Source organism: Ipomoea nil, unplaced genomic scaffold (genome assembly GCF_001879475.1).
Source record: "Ipomoea nil cultivar Tokyo-kokei standard unplaced genomic scaffold, Asagao_1.1 scaffold2779, whole genome shotgun sequence".
In the NCBI taxonomy this organism is placed as follows: domain Eukaryota; kingdom Viridiplantae; phylum Streptophyta; class Magnoliopsida; order Solanales; family Convolvulaceae; genus Ipomoea; species Ipomoea nil.
Genome location: NW_017619207.1, coordinates 1,881,663 through 1,897,207, shown reverse-complemented (window position 1 = coordinate 1,897,207; position 15,545 = coordinate 1,881,663). Strand labels below are relative to the sequence as shown.

Here is a 15,545-nt window from a genome sequence, read left to right as displayed (position 1 = left end):
TTAAGTTCTAACTTTATACAGATCTTGAATTATAATGCAATATTGTTGCACCTATACGGATATGAACTTGTTCTATTCCTACAAAAGATCTACATTAACAAAACAGTATATGAGAATTATATAGGAACACATAAAAACTAACATGTTTGTCTGATATCTAGCACCAAAGGACACAACATACATCACCAAAATTGACAAAATTCTTCCTAAAATAGGGTCAAACAAAAAAAAATAGACTATTGATTTGGTCGCACTCCTCAACATCATAAAAAAAAATAAAAAATAATTAAAAAAGTTGGACATCTTGTTTTTTAAAAAATGTATCCACGATCATAATAGCATCATGATCCGAAATGTATGCCTTTAAATTCCTTTTGAAATTTTGAAAGTCTACCATTGTTGTACCAATATTTGAATAACCACCAACCATCTCCCTAACACTAGTAGAGAATTGACCAAAAAAATGAAACAATGCACTTCTTTAATTACAAGTAAAGACTTCTAAAGTAAGGAAAAAAATTGCGGTGGCATATTTGTAAATATATTACAAACTTCACGGGTCTTTACTTATATAGTCAAGACTCTTATTACCAATTCAATGACGACACGCGTCTTTACAAGCAAGGTAAAGACGCGTATTCCTACGCGTATTTTTTTTTTTTTTTTGTAAAAAGTAAATAAAAAACTAAAACCATAAAAATAAAATTCTCTCCCCCAAAACCTAGGTTTCCTCCTTTTCTATCTCTCTCCGCCGCACCCTTCTCTCCAAAATCCAAATCCCTAACCTCCGCCGCCTCCGTGTCTCGCCTGCTCCAAGCAACCAACGGACCAAGCCGCCTTCGTGGTGCGACGACGCAGCAGACTCGAATGCCGAATTCCGCCTCTCCCCCGCCCTCTCCTGCGACAGATCCAGTAGACTCGAACGCAGAAAACATTGTGCTTGTGTCTCGGTCTAGATCTACAATTTGGGTCTTGGTCGTCCTCCTTCCACAACGGCACTGAAATTGCAAGATCTACTTCTCTGACCAGGTTCTTGATCTTTATTTCTTATTTTTCTCACCATAGTCTTTTATACTACTGGTTTTCTTGGTGCTGCCTGCCTCTTTTGCAGTTTCGAGAGTGGAACTACCATAGGAGAGTATGCTAGTGAAGATGAAGATGCTGGTGGGAATGGATGTGGAAGACGATGAAGGAGCGGCTGGTCAGCAGCAGGATTCGTCTTTGGCTTTCATCGATGACTTCAATCACAATTGCACTCTCTCCCCGAAACAGGTTACAAGCTCTTAATGTCATTCCATCACTATTTCTTCTGAACTTACTAGCATTTCCGGTTTATGTAATTATGGTGTAGAAATGTGGAATCAGTCCTAACTAATTAATTGAATCAACCCATGTTTAATCGCAGTGAGTTTCTCATTTCATACGAGCATCTTCAAATCCATATCTTTAGAGCATGTTATATATCTAAATAAACGTAATTGAGATCTTACACACCTTGGATTTGTTTGTAGAACTGCTAGCACTTAAAGCCCATGGTAAAGGACACAAAATACTATGAAATATTGGGGGTTGGGGTGGGTGCCACGCCCGCAGGCGGTTCATCATCCAAGTGAGGCTAATTCTTCATTATATTCTAAGACATTAATATTTGCTACTTCAGTTTTTAATTTCAGTGTGGTGGTGTTTAATATTTTGTTTGTAATTTGTAATGTCTAAATGGTATGGATACTGGTAGTTCTATGTCATTTAATCTTCTTCTTCTTTCTTGAAAAAAAAAAAGATGAATTTATATTGTATTAGTAAATGAATTACTCTCTAGATCAATTAGAATTATACATTAGAACTGTGGTATATTGAAATTAAGCATGCAAATTACTGTTTAAGCATCATCATTATTATAATTAGTAGTATTGGTATTATCATTATTTCTGCTATTTTTAATTTTATTTTTACTTACAGAAATTATGTTGAATCCTGATGTTTCTAATTGGACTTGAAAGATTTATCAAATATATTCTGTTTTATGTAGTCTACTTAATTTTGTTTATGCTAACACAATTATGAGTTCTAATGTTTCATATAAAAGGTTAAAGAGTGCAAGTATTATACTTTATCTACTAATGTGGCTAGACTAGAGGATATCAGTAGATAGCTTAAAACTATGTTGAACTTGCTGATTTGGTTGTCCTGCAAAGAAGAAGTGGGATGCTGGAAAGGGAAGTAGTAGGAATGGACATTGACTCATTCAAATTCTTCTCTAACACTTTGGGCCCTGGTTCTTTTCCACCCTCTTAGACAAGACAATTTCTAGTGTGGAAGCTGATTTGTGCCCATCTTTGTTTGATCATTTCTCCCTCCGTTGGAATGTCACAACTTTTTTGTCTCTTTTGTTTTTCTTTTCAGCAACAGTACCCTTGATATATCATTAGTAGTTGCATAGATAACAATTTTGTTATATGATGTTTTAGAATGTTGGCATGCCCAAACGGAGTAGTACAATGATAAGGAACCAGGAGGGGTTCATAGCAATGGTCCTGTTCTTGATGAAGTTCTACTGTCTGACCCAGAGGTAAACATTACGGACCATTTCATCAAGTAGTCCATAGTTTACCTTTCTTGGAATTAATCTGCATATAACATCCTTATTCCTTACCTTCAGCCATTTTTAAATGAATTGAAATTTCTAAGTAGAATACTTTGGGGTTCGGCTTAGAAGTCACACCCAGAATTGTGTCACCACTTTGTTAGGGTAATTTTGCTGTGCTTAAACACCATTTATGAAAAACAAAAAAGAAAACACACACACACATACCATATCTTGAATGAATTGAAATTTCTTCCTAATGACAAAATTAACCAACCCATATTCTAACACTCTCCATCCTTCAACAATCAAAATTTTCAAAACCTTTACAAGCCAACCACATATTTCAATCCAAAAACAGCATGGGACTCTATTTATGGAGAATTTTCTTTTTTAATCCAATTACTAGAGTATACTATTTTGTAATATTTGGTCAGTATGCACAATAATTCATTTTTTTTTTGTTGCAATATATATAATTCTTTGCAGTTATCTGATGCAATTGAGAATGAAAAGGTGGTGAACAAAACAATTCAAATTTATAATATTGACCGTGCCACTTGTGGACCGCATGGCTGGTGTTATTGCGAAGAAATACGGTGACACTGGTTTTGCTGGGTAGCTTAACATAACGTAATTCCAATCTTATATATAATTGTTGTGATTCTTGCATACATTGAGAAACATTTTGTTTTTCTATATCCTTGTAAAACTTAGAAGATTTGTTGCTACTCATGCAGATTCATAGGGAGTGGTGGGCAGTCATTTGGTTGTTTTTTGACACCTGGAAAGAACATCTGTCTTGTAGGAGAAGCTAATGACTATGTGGGGAAGGTTGGTTCATTAATTTTCTAATACCATGTGTAGAGCACATTTATCTCTCAAACATAAGCTTAAAAGGATAAAATTTTTGTTAAACACCAAGTGAGTCTGATAGTTTCATTGTGATTAAGTGTTTATTATTCACCTATTTATTATATTTTGTGTTTAATGATTTTTGATTGGATAATAGAATTTTCTTTTGAAACTAATGAATACTATTTTTAGAAAATATAACAATAGGCGTCTTAAAGACGCCTATTGTTATTTTTTTATTTTTGTTAAACACTATACGCGTCTTTACTATACAAGTAAAGACGCGTATAGTCCCGTTTTACGCGGCTTCCAACCAAAGACACGTAAAGTTGCCAACTTTCAGTGTCTGCGCCATACGCGTCTTTACTAGTAAAGACGCGTATTGTCTAATAGTAAAGACGCGAATGGCTCATTTTGTACTAGTGTAAACAGTCGATAAAACCCCATTGTCCCAACGTTTGCTTTTGCACAATTAGCAATAAACTTCTAATGACCAACAATAATTTTTATATTTCACTTCAAAAATTGCCTTGACAATATTAATGACATGCAATAATTGTGATGCTCCTCAATCATGTTAATAGCATAAGCATCATCCCCCGCATATCTAAAAACAACACGAGCTCTACACCCAACGCTATTTGAAACTCTCCTCCTCTTTTAAACAGAAGAGTCAAGGCCGCCATCCACATCTACCGCTGAAACTTTTTCCCTAGAATCAGCATTCTTAAATGTTAAGGAAAGAAATCACAGAAATCACATGTTAAGGAAAGAAATCACAAGTGTTGAATATTAGGAAAGTTGTCTTACTTTCCTATTTTTATTAGTAGTTTCCTAGACTAATTTACTATCTAGTTTAGTATATATAGAGGTCCATAGAAGTATAGAATATACATCAAGAGAGACAATCTATTGTACTCTTTCAATATAATATATTCTCTTGTTCTTTAGTTCTCACATATCTTGCTTCCGCCTAACTGGCGGGTGGTGGATATTCTCCACCCGCCAGGTCTCTCAAATTCTGAATTTTAACATGGCATCAGAGCTTTTGGTTTATTATATCTTGTGGATTGTGTTGTTTGGTTAATTATTGTGGGTCCATAGGATTAGTCTCATATTTTGGTATGAGTTGAGTCGTTGTAGCTTGTTCAATGTCAATCAGTCCAGGGTGCTGCAGTGATGGGCAGCACGGATGCTAGGAGGGATGCGGACCTAGCATATGCCACGGCAGTTATGGGAGGCTGATGGTTGAAGAAGAATTGGTTCGGGATGAACCAATTGTCAGGGTGCTGCAGGTGATGGGCAGCACGGATGCTAGGAGGGATGCGAACCTGGCATAAGCCACGGCAGTTAATGGAGGTCGATGGTTGAAGAAGAATTGGTTCGGGATGAACCAATTGTGTGCACCAGGAAAACAGGAAAACACTGTGTTGGGCAGCGCTAATGATGGTTTGTGGTGCGAGAGGCAGGAGCACTGTGGTGTTAGGCAGTGTTCATAACGGTGTGGGGTGTGAGTGGCAGGTGCGCTGTGGTGTTTGACCTGTTTTTGGCTTCGTGGAAGCTTAGTTAGTGCAACAGATTGAACGGTGGACTAATTTGGCACAACGTGGTTTGAAGATTGATCAAGTGGTTCGAGACATGGGTGTTGATCTCGAAGGTTATGACTCTAGATGTGAAGTCCTATGGCTCATGTGATATATTTGTAATGTTATGGAATATAAATATAATATTTGGAATCTCTATAGATTAGGCAGTCTTAGGGATTTAGGTAGGTAAGGCATATGGAAACTTGTTTCCTATTTGTAGTCTTCTAGCACCTATTTATAGGGCTCTATATTCTCTTTTCTAGAGGAGAGATATATAATACTTCTATTCACTCTCATACAATATATATTTTCCCATCTCTTGATTCTTCATCTCTGCTTCCGCCTAACTGGCGGGTGGTTGTAATTCTCCACCCGCCAGGCATTTGAATCTTAACATGGTATCAAAACCTACTTTCCTAGACTATTTTTTCTTCAAATATTAAAACCCTAATATTTTATATGGCTCTACTTCCATTTGCTATTCTATCTGGCTCTACTCTTCATTTGCTATTTTACCTGGCTCTACTGCCATTTGCTATTTTACCTGGCTCTACTGCCATTTGCTATTTTATCTGGCTCTACTGCCATTTGCTATTTTATTTGGCTCTACTGCCATTTGCTATTTCTGGCTCTACTGCCATTTGCTATTTTACCTGGCTCTACTGCCATTTGCTATTTTATCTGGCTCTACTGTCATTTGCTATTTTATCTGGCTCTACTGTCATTTGCTATTTTATTTGGCTCTACTGCGTCCTTTGCTATTCTTAACCGACGCCCTCCCCTTGCATTGTTCCTGCCGTGTGCCGCTGCCGCCATGACAGATACGGAGGTCGTCGACGCTGACAAGAGGGACGCTAGCAACAACGACGACGATGTCACGATGGTACGTCGTCGTCGTATCTCTTTTGGTTATGTTCAGCTCCGTTCTTGGTGCCTTCGTCTTCATTCCCAAGGAAGGGTCAGACATAGCGCAATCTCTTTTGAAGTCATCCATCCTAGGGTGCTTATGTTGCTGTGATGGTGTTCGTGTTGTATCTTTACTCTTGGTGCCTTCAATCAAAAGTCTCTTATTCCCAAGTTGGGCATTTCTCTGTTACATGCTCCAACTTGAGGGGGGTCTTAAGGAAAGAAATCACAGAAATCACATGTTAAGGAAAGAAATCACAAGTGTTGAATATTAGGAAAGTTGTCTTACTTTCCTATTCTTATTAGTAGTTTCGTAGACTAATTTATTATCTAGTTTAGTATATATAGAGGTCCATAGAAGTATAGAATATACATCAAGAGAGACAATCTATTGTACTCTTTCAATATAATATATTCTCTTGTTCTTTGGTTCTCACATATCTTGCTTCCGCCTAACTGGCGGGTGGTGGATATTCTCCACCCGCCAGGTCTCTCAAATTCTGAATCTTAACATTAAACCCCTCTCGACTATAAACAATATATCTAACAACTATCATCCCATTACTATATCTTTTCATTGTACTGTGTTGCACATCTGTTAGATATATTAAATATAATATATCTATATTATATATATAAATAAATATTATATATATATATATATATATATATATATATATATATATATATATATATATATATATATATATATATATATAATTTAGAGAAGAGAGAGAGGAATGAATAAATGTTTATTCACTTGATTGATGAATAATGAATGAAGAATAACAATCTATTTATACTAAATAATAATTAACTACTTAAGCTAAACATTAGGACTAATGCAATCATGCCTTCATCCATACTCCACGTAGTGCGCATGTATTGCAACATTTCCACCTTTAACACACACGTACCCACTAATGCTTATTGCCTATATGCCTTCATTGAATTGGTTTAACATTATAATAATATTATTATTATAACATTGCCTCCTTTAAACCAAGTTGGATATATTGGTCATCCCAATTTCATTCTTCAATTTAAGAAATGTCCCCGTCTTCAAGTTGGATATACTGATTTGTATTTCGTTCTGTAAACCCACTTGACTCCAATTGACTTCTTTTCAGGAGGTAATTCTGTTAATCCACAGGTACCATTCTTTTCAATGGCACCAACTTCCTCATTCATCGCCTTAAGCCAATGAGTTTCTGTAGCAGCCTCCTCAAACGATAAAGGGTCACAATCTGCAAAAAGAGCAAATTGAACAATATCTTCATCCGACAGATCATTATCTTGACCCAAAACATAATCCTGCAAGCGAGCTGGTAAGTGGCGCTCGCGCTGAGATCGTCGAACTGATGGTTCTGGCTGTGAAGGAGACTGGACATTATCTGGAATTGGTTGCTCATAAACAATATTTTCAACAACAGGAATAACAACTGAACTTTCATCTTTAGCTAACCAATCCCAGGCACCATATTCATCAAAAGTGACATCACGACTTATAACAACCTTCTTAGTTTCAGGATTGTATAGTTTATAAGCATTTGAAGCGTCACTATAACCAATGAATATGCACTTCTCACCTTTATCATCCAACTTCTTTCTCAATGGATCCGGCACGTGTGCATATGCCAAACATCCAAAAACCTTGAGATATTTGATAGAGGGTTTTCTCCCACTCCAAGCTTCTTCGGGCGTCTTATCACGGACACTCTTAGTTGGACACCTATTCAACACATAGACAGCACAAGCAACAGCTTCTGCCCAAAAAGGTTTAGGCAGATCCTTGGATTTCAACATGCACCTCACCATATCCATGATTGACCTATTCTTCCTCTCAGCCACTCCGTTTTGTTGTGGAGTGTATCTAGCTGTCATTTGGTGCTGAATACCCTTTTCTTTCAGAAAATTATCACAAGCAATATATTCTGTACCTCTATCAGTTCTCAAGATTTTAACTTCATAACCACTTTGTTTTTCAACAAAAGCCTTAAATTGTTTGAAAACATCACATGCTTCAGACTTTTGCTTCAGAAAGTAAACCCATGTTTTCCTACTGAAATCATCAATGAAAGTAATAAAGTACTTACAACCTCCATGTGAGGGAACCTCCAACGAACACAAGTCTGAGTGAACAATCTCCAACTATTTTGTGGCTCTCCTTGACTTGCACACGGGAAAGGGATCTCTATGCTTCTTCCCAATCACACAAATCTCACATATACGATCAGGGACATTCACAACAGGTAAATCAGAAACAAGTTCCTTTCTCGCAAGATAGTTTAACCCAGAGAAATGGAAATGCCCAAACCGCATATGCCATAACCAATTATCATCACAAACTTCAGAATTAAAGCAATCAAGGAGAGTATGCTTAATTTTCAAAGGAAATAGTCGATTTTGGGACATATTTACCTTTGCAATCAAAACTCCTTTAGCATCTTCAATGGTACAACACCCCTGAGCAATATGTATCTTATATCCTTTTTCTGACAACTAACCCAAACTCAACAAATTTTGGTGTAGTTCAGGAACATAGAACACATCGGATATAAAATTGTGAGTACCATCCTTCAACTGAATAGAGATTTTACCTTTTCCCAAAATTGGCACCTTGCCAAATGTCACTTCAGACTGGACTGATTCATCTAGTTCAGAAAACAATTCTTTCTTCCCACACATATGGTTACTACACCCAGTATCCAAGAACCATATGTTTTTATCTGCAGAAAAATTATCGCTGGCTAAAAGTAAAGTTTTAGAACTCTCACCAGACTTTTCAGCAATGTTTGCTTGATTTCCACGATTGTCCTCATTATACCAATAATCTGCAATCTTGTGCCCATACTTGCCACAATTGTAGCAATGAAATGGAAATTTACCTTGTTTGGTATTACCTCCACCTCTTCCTTGGTTGGGGTTACCACATCCTCCTCCTTGATTGAAGTTACCACGACCTCTTCCACTAGATCCTCATCTTCCTCTTCCACGACCTCTACCAGATCCTCTACCTCTTTGATTAGTGCCAGTCACATTAAGGGTGACTTGACTCTTCAAAGCTTCTTCAGCTAGTGGTTCTGATTTTGACGCAATTCTGTCAATATGACTTTCTACCATACCTTTCAGCTCTACAATTGATAAGAGCTCGGTTTTGTGTGACTCTGTTATTGAAGCCACCACATGGTCATACTTCATCGGCATAGTTCGTAGAACTTTTTCAACCACTGCACCATCTTCAATTGTATCTCTGTATAACCTCATCTTATTCACCATATCAATAAGACTAGTGAAATACGCGCTACTGTTTCTGTAGAGGTCATCTCACAATTATCGTACAACCTTCTCAACGACTGCAACTTAGACTTCTGCGCCCGATCAACTCCTTTGTGTGACACCTTTAAGATGTCTCAAGCTTGTTTTGCTGTTTGAGCACGAGCTAATTGCCCAAAAATGGAATAATGAACACCTTGGTGAATCTGACCCAAGGCCAATTTATCTCGTCGTATAGCGCCTGCATCAGCTCCTTCGGGTAGACCGGGATCAACAAAGCTCCAAAGATTTTGAGCTTGCAAATGTGTGGACATCATAATTTGCCAATAATTGTAATCGAGTTTCCCGTCCAATTTGGGACCCGACCATACAATATTGAAATTTGTTGCCATATTTCACTACGGAAAATATTTCGGGGTTGAAAGGTTGACTGGCTCTAATACCAAATGTTAGATATATTAAATATAATATATCTATATTATATATATAAATAAATATATTATATATATATATATATATATATATATATATATATATATATATATATATATATATATATAAAATTTAGAGAAGAGAGAGAGGAATGAATAAATGTTTATTCACTTGATTGATGAATAATGAATGAAGAATAACAATCTATTTATACTAAATAATAATTAACTACTTAAGCTAAACATTAGGACTAATGCAATCATGCCTTCATCCATACTCCACGTAGTGCGCATGTATTGCAACATTTCCACCTTTAACACACACGTACCCACTAATGCTTATTGCCTATATGCCTTCATTGAATTGGTTTAACATTATAATAATAATATTATTATTATAACAACATCAAACCCAACTTTTGAAGCATACTTCGAATAAAATTCAACATTAGAATCGAAACTATTAAAACTCTTACCAACTAAAGATTTCATTGAATCTTCACAAACATGGACATAATATTTTTTCAAACCAGTAGAAATATCCAACTGATAACAACCTCCTTGAACATCACATCCATCACCTGTGTATGCAAGTATTTTTCATTAATGCTTCATTATGTCCTAAATGTGCAAGTGTATATATAGCTAATCTAAAGTAACTTAAATGCAATAAAAACACAGCATGGCAGTGCATCCAATTGGTCAACACGATAATACAAATTATTTGCAAGTGACTTATCTACATGGTGCATATAGTAAAAACTAATGGTGCAACTGTAACGATTGTATATATAAGAAAACCTGAATGAAGTATAGTGCAAGTAAATTATATTAAATGTGCAGTTAATATTACCTAATGGTGCTGCTATACACGGTAGGACAATTTACATAGCTTTGCGTGCATTAGTGGTGTGGTGTCGTGGTGGTGGTGTTGGTGTTGGTGGTGAAGGTCATAGTCAAAGTCAACGGGTCAGTTCTTACGCCTAAATAAAGGGTCTTACCCCTTCATTGAAAGGGTTCATCTTCTCTCCCTTTCCACTACACACACTCTCTCTCTACACTTAGAATCCTCTCAACTCTTTCTACAAAAAATGTAAGATTAAAAATGAATAGATGGGCCTTTTTGAGCTAATATTCAGCCAATTACTCTTAACTCTACACACATACAGTATATACATCAAGACATGCAACTAATTAACTGTATCAATTATATAGGAGAAGTTCATACTTAGGTAATTGAATGTTCAATTTGTTTATTTAAATATGTAACTCTAAAAGTATATGAATGCAAGATAATATATACAATTCATTATAATTGTCACTAAAATAAATGTTTACAACTTTGTAAAATCGATAGTCTAAATACTTGGTCTAAAAATGATGGTCTAAATAAATACTACTTTTGGTATGAATTTTTCAAAATATTCTTAATCCTCTTTTGAGTAACATTGTCATTGTCTTTATCTTCATTATTGAGTTTTTCCCCAAAATGGTCCCTCGACTATTGCTCATTCTCAATTTTACATTTCGACTTTTAATTGCACCCAATGTGGTCCCTTGACTTTTAAAAACTCCCCCAAATTGGTTCTCCGTTAGAAATTCCGTCTATTGAGTGTTAAAATGAAGGGCATTTTCGTCCATTTACCTATTATATGCCTAATATACTCTGAAAAATAGTCAAGGGACCATCTTGGGAATAGTCGAGTGATCATTTTGAGAAAAACTCATTTATTTATTTCATTTTTGTTTATTTCCATTTTTGTAAGACTATCAAATTAGAGTTTCTATACATTTTTTTTAAAAAAAATATAAACAGTTAAAATCCATAATCAAACCTCAAAATTTTAAACTTTCTATACAAATTTGTTCCTTCTGTCTAAACATACAAACTTTTCCTCTAATCCTATCAAGTTTTACAATAAGTTCTGTAAATTTCAAAAATATAATACTCATATATTTTTTATGTTCACACACACACACTAAAACTTCAATTGACAATCAATCACTATGTATCATATTAAATATTATTTTTACCATTGAAAATAACATTACTATTTTTATGAGTTTAGACACCCAAAATGTACTCTTCACTTCTCGGTCACTATGCCTTTTGAAAATAAAATCATTATTTTTACAATCAATCGCTATGCTCTGGCACTTCTTCGAACTGAGAAGTACGCGTCACTTCTCGGTCAATGACAAAATCTTAGAAAATATTTTTGGAAAGTTGGCTAAACTTAGCCTGTAAGGCCATTAGTTTCATTCCAAAGTTAGTACAAACCATAGCTACCATTTCCAAATGTCTATCTACCCAGAAGTACATCATGCTAAAGAGTGTCTAGAACTATGGCTATCAACTTTATGTCTTAAAGGACAAGTAAAATAAACCAAATGCAAAAATAATTAGCACAAAACAAACAATTCTAAACCTAAAGTCTCATCATTTACCAATATTACAAGTTCTTGTAATTTTGAAGTTTGTTTGTATTATATATATATATATATATATATATATATATATATATATATATATATATATATATATATATATATATATATATATATATATATGAGTATTTATGAATGTTACGAAATTTATTGTAAAACTTGATAGGGATTGGGGAAAAATTTGTACGTATAGACAAAAGGAAAAAAAATTGTAGAGAACGTTTAAAATTTTGAGATTTGATTGTGGATATTAACTATTTATCTTTGTAAGAAAAAAAAATGTATAGAAATTCTAATTTGATAGTGTTAAAAAATGAAATAAATAAATGAGTTTTTCTCAAAATGATCCCTCGACTATTCCCAAAATGGTCCCTTGACTATTTTTCAGAGTATATTAGGCATATAATAGGTAAATGGACGAAAATGCCCTTCATTTTAACACTCAATACACAGAATTTCTAACAGAGGACCAATTTGGGAGAGTTTTTAAAAGTCAAGGGACCACATTGGGTGCAATTAAAAGTCAAAATGCAAAATTGAGAATGAGCAATAGTCGAAGGACCATTTTGGGAAAAAACTCTTCATTATTTTTCCTCTTCTTTTTTGTTGGTAGTGTGTTATTTGCAATTGGGTTACTGTTGGTAGCATAGATGGCAACGTCATACAATGAGATTACGATGTAGGAAGCTGTGGATTTTTCTTATTGTGTATATGACTGGGATCTTAGTTGTACTATGAACTCTTGATCTTGCAAGTGTCTGTTGATATTTTGTTCCCCTACATGTTTCATGTGGAAGCATTGAATAAAATATTAAACTTTATTATATTTGTATAAAGTTCATGATTAGTACCCCTTATTCTATTTTCATAACTTATTTAATTTAGAATTAATAGGAATGAGTGTAGTACTTGATTTTGTGTGTATGTAATTTTTTTAAAAATTTTTTAAGTTTTTTTTATTGAATTGATATTAATCTTCGAGTTAAATTATTTTCCACTTTGTGCATAAATTTTTTTTAAATAGTGATTACAGTCTATGTGCCAAGTATTTTTGTTGTGAATATTGATGTTGATTTTGCCTATAATTTAAGTAGGTTGAGTCTAGAAGCTAAGATGAAATGAATTGTAAATTTATATTGGTTATAATATATTTAATGAATGGACAACAAGTATTTTACATACAGTATATATAAATGAATGAATCAACGGTGACTATTTTGAAATTTCTTCATTTTTTAGGTTTGCCAAATGATTGCAGCATTGTTGTAGTCTTGCATCTTTTCAATGCATCAAGTGTGTTACGATGTTCTATTGTCCTACATTGACAGTTTTAATAATGAGTTTTAAATGTAGCTACGTAAGATAATGATATAATTAACATTTACATTTTATTATCAACATAAAAGCTTATCAGTCTTTTAGGTGTTCTACTCGAGGTTCATTTGGTTCAACCATTATTGTTGAATGAGTTATTGTGTTGATAAAGAAATCCCTAGTTTTAGGAAATAAGATTAGATAAAGTAGTAAAAATTTGAACATTTTAAATATGATATAGTCCAAAGATATTACGAGATAGTTTTCCACTTCAATTTGTTGGGTTATTTGAATACTCTCTTTATCAACAAATTCCCCAAATAGTTAATATGATTGGCTTCAATCTTTTTTTTTTCATGATATTAATAAAATACTTGGTAAATAAATATATAAAATTATTTTGTATTATAACTTTGATATTTAATTACAAGATAGTTTAAAAAGAAGATAACGGACAATGTAATGAATATCAATTGATGAATTTGAATGTAAAGAATCTTTGCATTGAAAAAAATAAAGACAATATAACTAATGAAATTATTTACATTATTTAATTTATTGATAATGAATAATTTTTTTTTAAATAAAGGTATTGTGGACACATAATTCTAAATTAAAGAAATAATGCATATGTATCATTTTTTTTTTGTCAGACCACGAGGTGTCCTGGGCAGGGCTTAACTGTAGGGGGCACCTTTAAGTTCGTACCATACTCAGACTAACCCCCGTTGACACCGGGACGGCCCAATTAAGGGACATATGTATCGTTTTTTGTTGTAGCTACTAATTTATTTAATTAATTTAATAAGAGTAAAATTGAGTGAGGAACTTAATTATGCCAACTTTGATTGGGATGAGGTTCGAACCTAAGACTTTTCTTATTGAAATCAATAAGTAAGTTAATAATTTAAGGATAAATTTGGAAATCTCAATGAAAAATTAAATACTGTATAATCTGAACCATTCATTTCATTTAATAATTTGACGGACTTTTTTTTTACCCATTATAGGCCTAATTTTATGGGCTCTTATTAGTATAGTAGATAGTAGATTTTACACGCGCATTGGGCGGATGAGTTAATGTCCAATGTTTATATTTAAATAAATATTTAAAAATATATCAATGCAAGCTTATATAGAAGAAGTTCATACATAGGTAATTGAATGTCAAATTTATTTATTTAAATATGTAACTCAAAGTATATAAATGCAAAATAATATAAGAAATTCATTATAATTGTCACTAAAATAAATATTTTGAATTTTATAAAATCGATAGTCTAAAATCTTGGTCTAAAAACGGTAGTCTAAATAAATACTACTTTTTGTTTGAATTTTTCTAAATATTCTTAATTTTCTTTTGAATAACATTGTCATTGTCTTCATCTTCACTATTTGTCATCTCCCTTTTTGTTGGTAGTGTGTTATTTGGCAATTGAGTTACTGTTGGTAGCATAGATGAGATGAGTGAATGTTTCACGTTGATTCAAACTCAGACAGTTACAGAGATACAAAAGAGATAGAATAACTATCTAACTAACCCTACACAATAGGTGCAGACTATAAGACTAAATCAATCCTATATGTACAAGGATAATACTACACATTATTATACTAAGAATATAATATCACTAACACACCCCCTCAAGCTGACGGTGGTGTAGACACAATGTTGAGCTTGTCCCTTAAAGAGCTGAAGCGCGCAGTAGATAGGGGCTTGGTGAAGATGTCAGCAAGCTGGTCCTTCGTGGAGACGAAGTTGACTAACAACTCCCCTGTAGCGACTTTGTCCCGAACAAAGTGGTAGTCGATTTCCACGTGCTTAGTTCGGGCATGAAACACGGGGTTGGCACACATGTAAGTAGCCCCTAAGTTGTCGCACCATAATGTCGCGGGGTTACCCGAGTGTAGCCCGAGTTCCCGAAGAAGAGACATTACCCAAGTAACTTCAGCAGCAACATCAGCCAGACCTTTGTACTCAGCCTCAGTAGATGATCTGGCCACAGTCCGCTGTTTGCGAGAAACCCAAGAGACGAGGTTGGTACCCAGGAAGACCGCATATCCGGAGGTTGACTTCCTGTCCACGGGGCACCCGGCCCAATCGGAATCCGAAAAAGCGTGCACATCAAAGGAAGGTGACGGAGA

General features: G+C 34.4%; 1 long non-coding RNA gene across 3 annotated transcripts; it reads left to right on the top strand.

Moving 5' to 3' along the window:
* The first annotated feature begins 736 nt into the window (after nt 1-736).
* LOC109157389 lies at nt 737-5,282 on the top strand. 3 transcript variants are annotated; one of them, XR_002050230.1, is made up of 7 exons: nt 737-1,029; nt 1,112-1,272; nt 1,512-1,609; nt 2,469-2,569; nt 3,074-3,217; nt 3,325-3,418; nt 4,602-5,282. It is a non-coding gene; the product is annotated as an uncharacterized LOC109157389 (long non-coding RNA). The 3 variants fall into 3 exon arrangements; XR_002050228.1 differs by having other exon boundaries at nt 737-1,272; XR_002050229.1 differs by lacking the exon at nt 1,512-1,609 and having other exon boundaries at nt 737-1,272.
* Nucleotides 5,283-15,545: the final 10,263 nt, after the last annotated feature.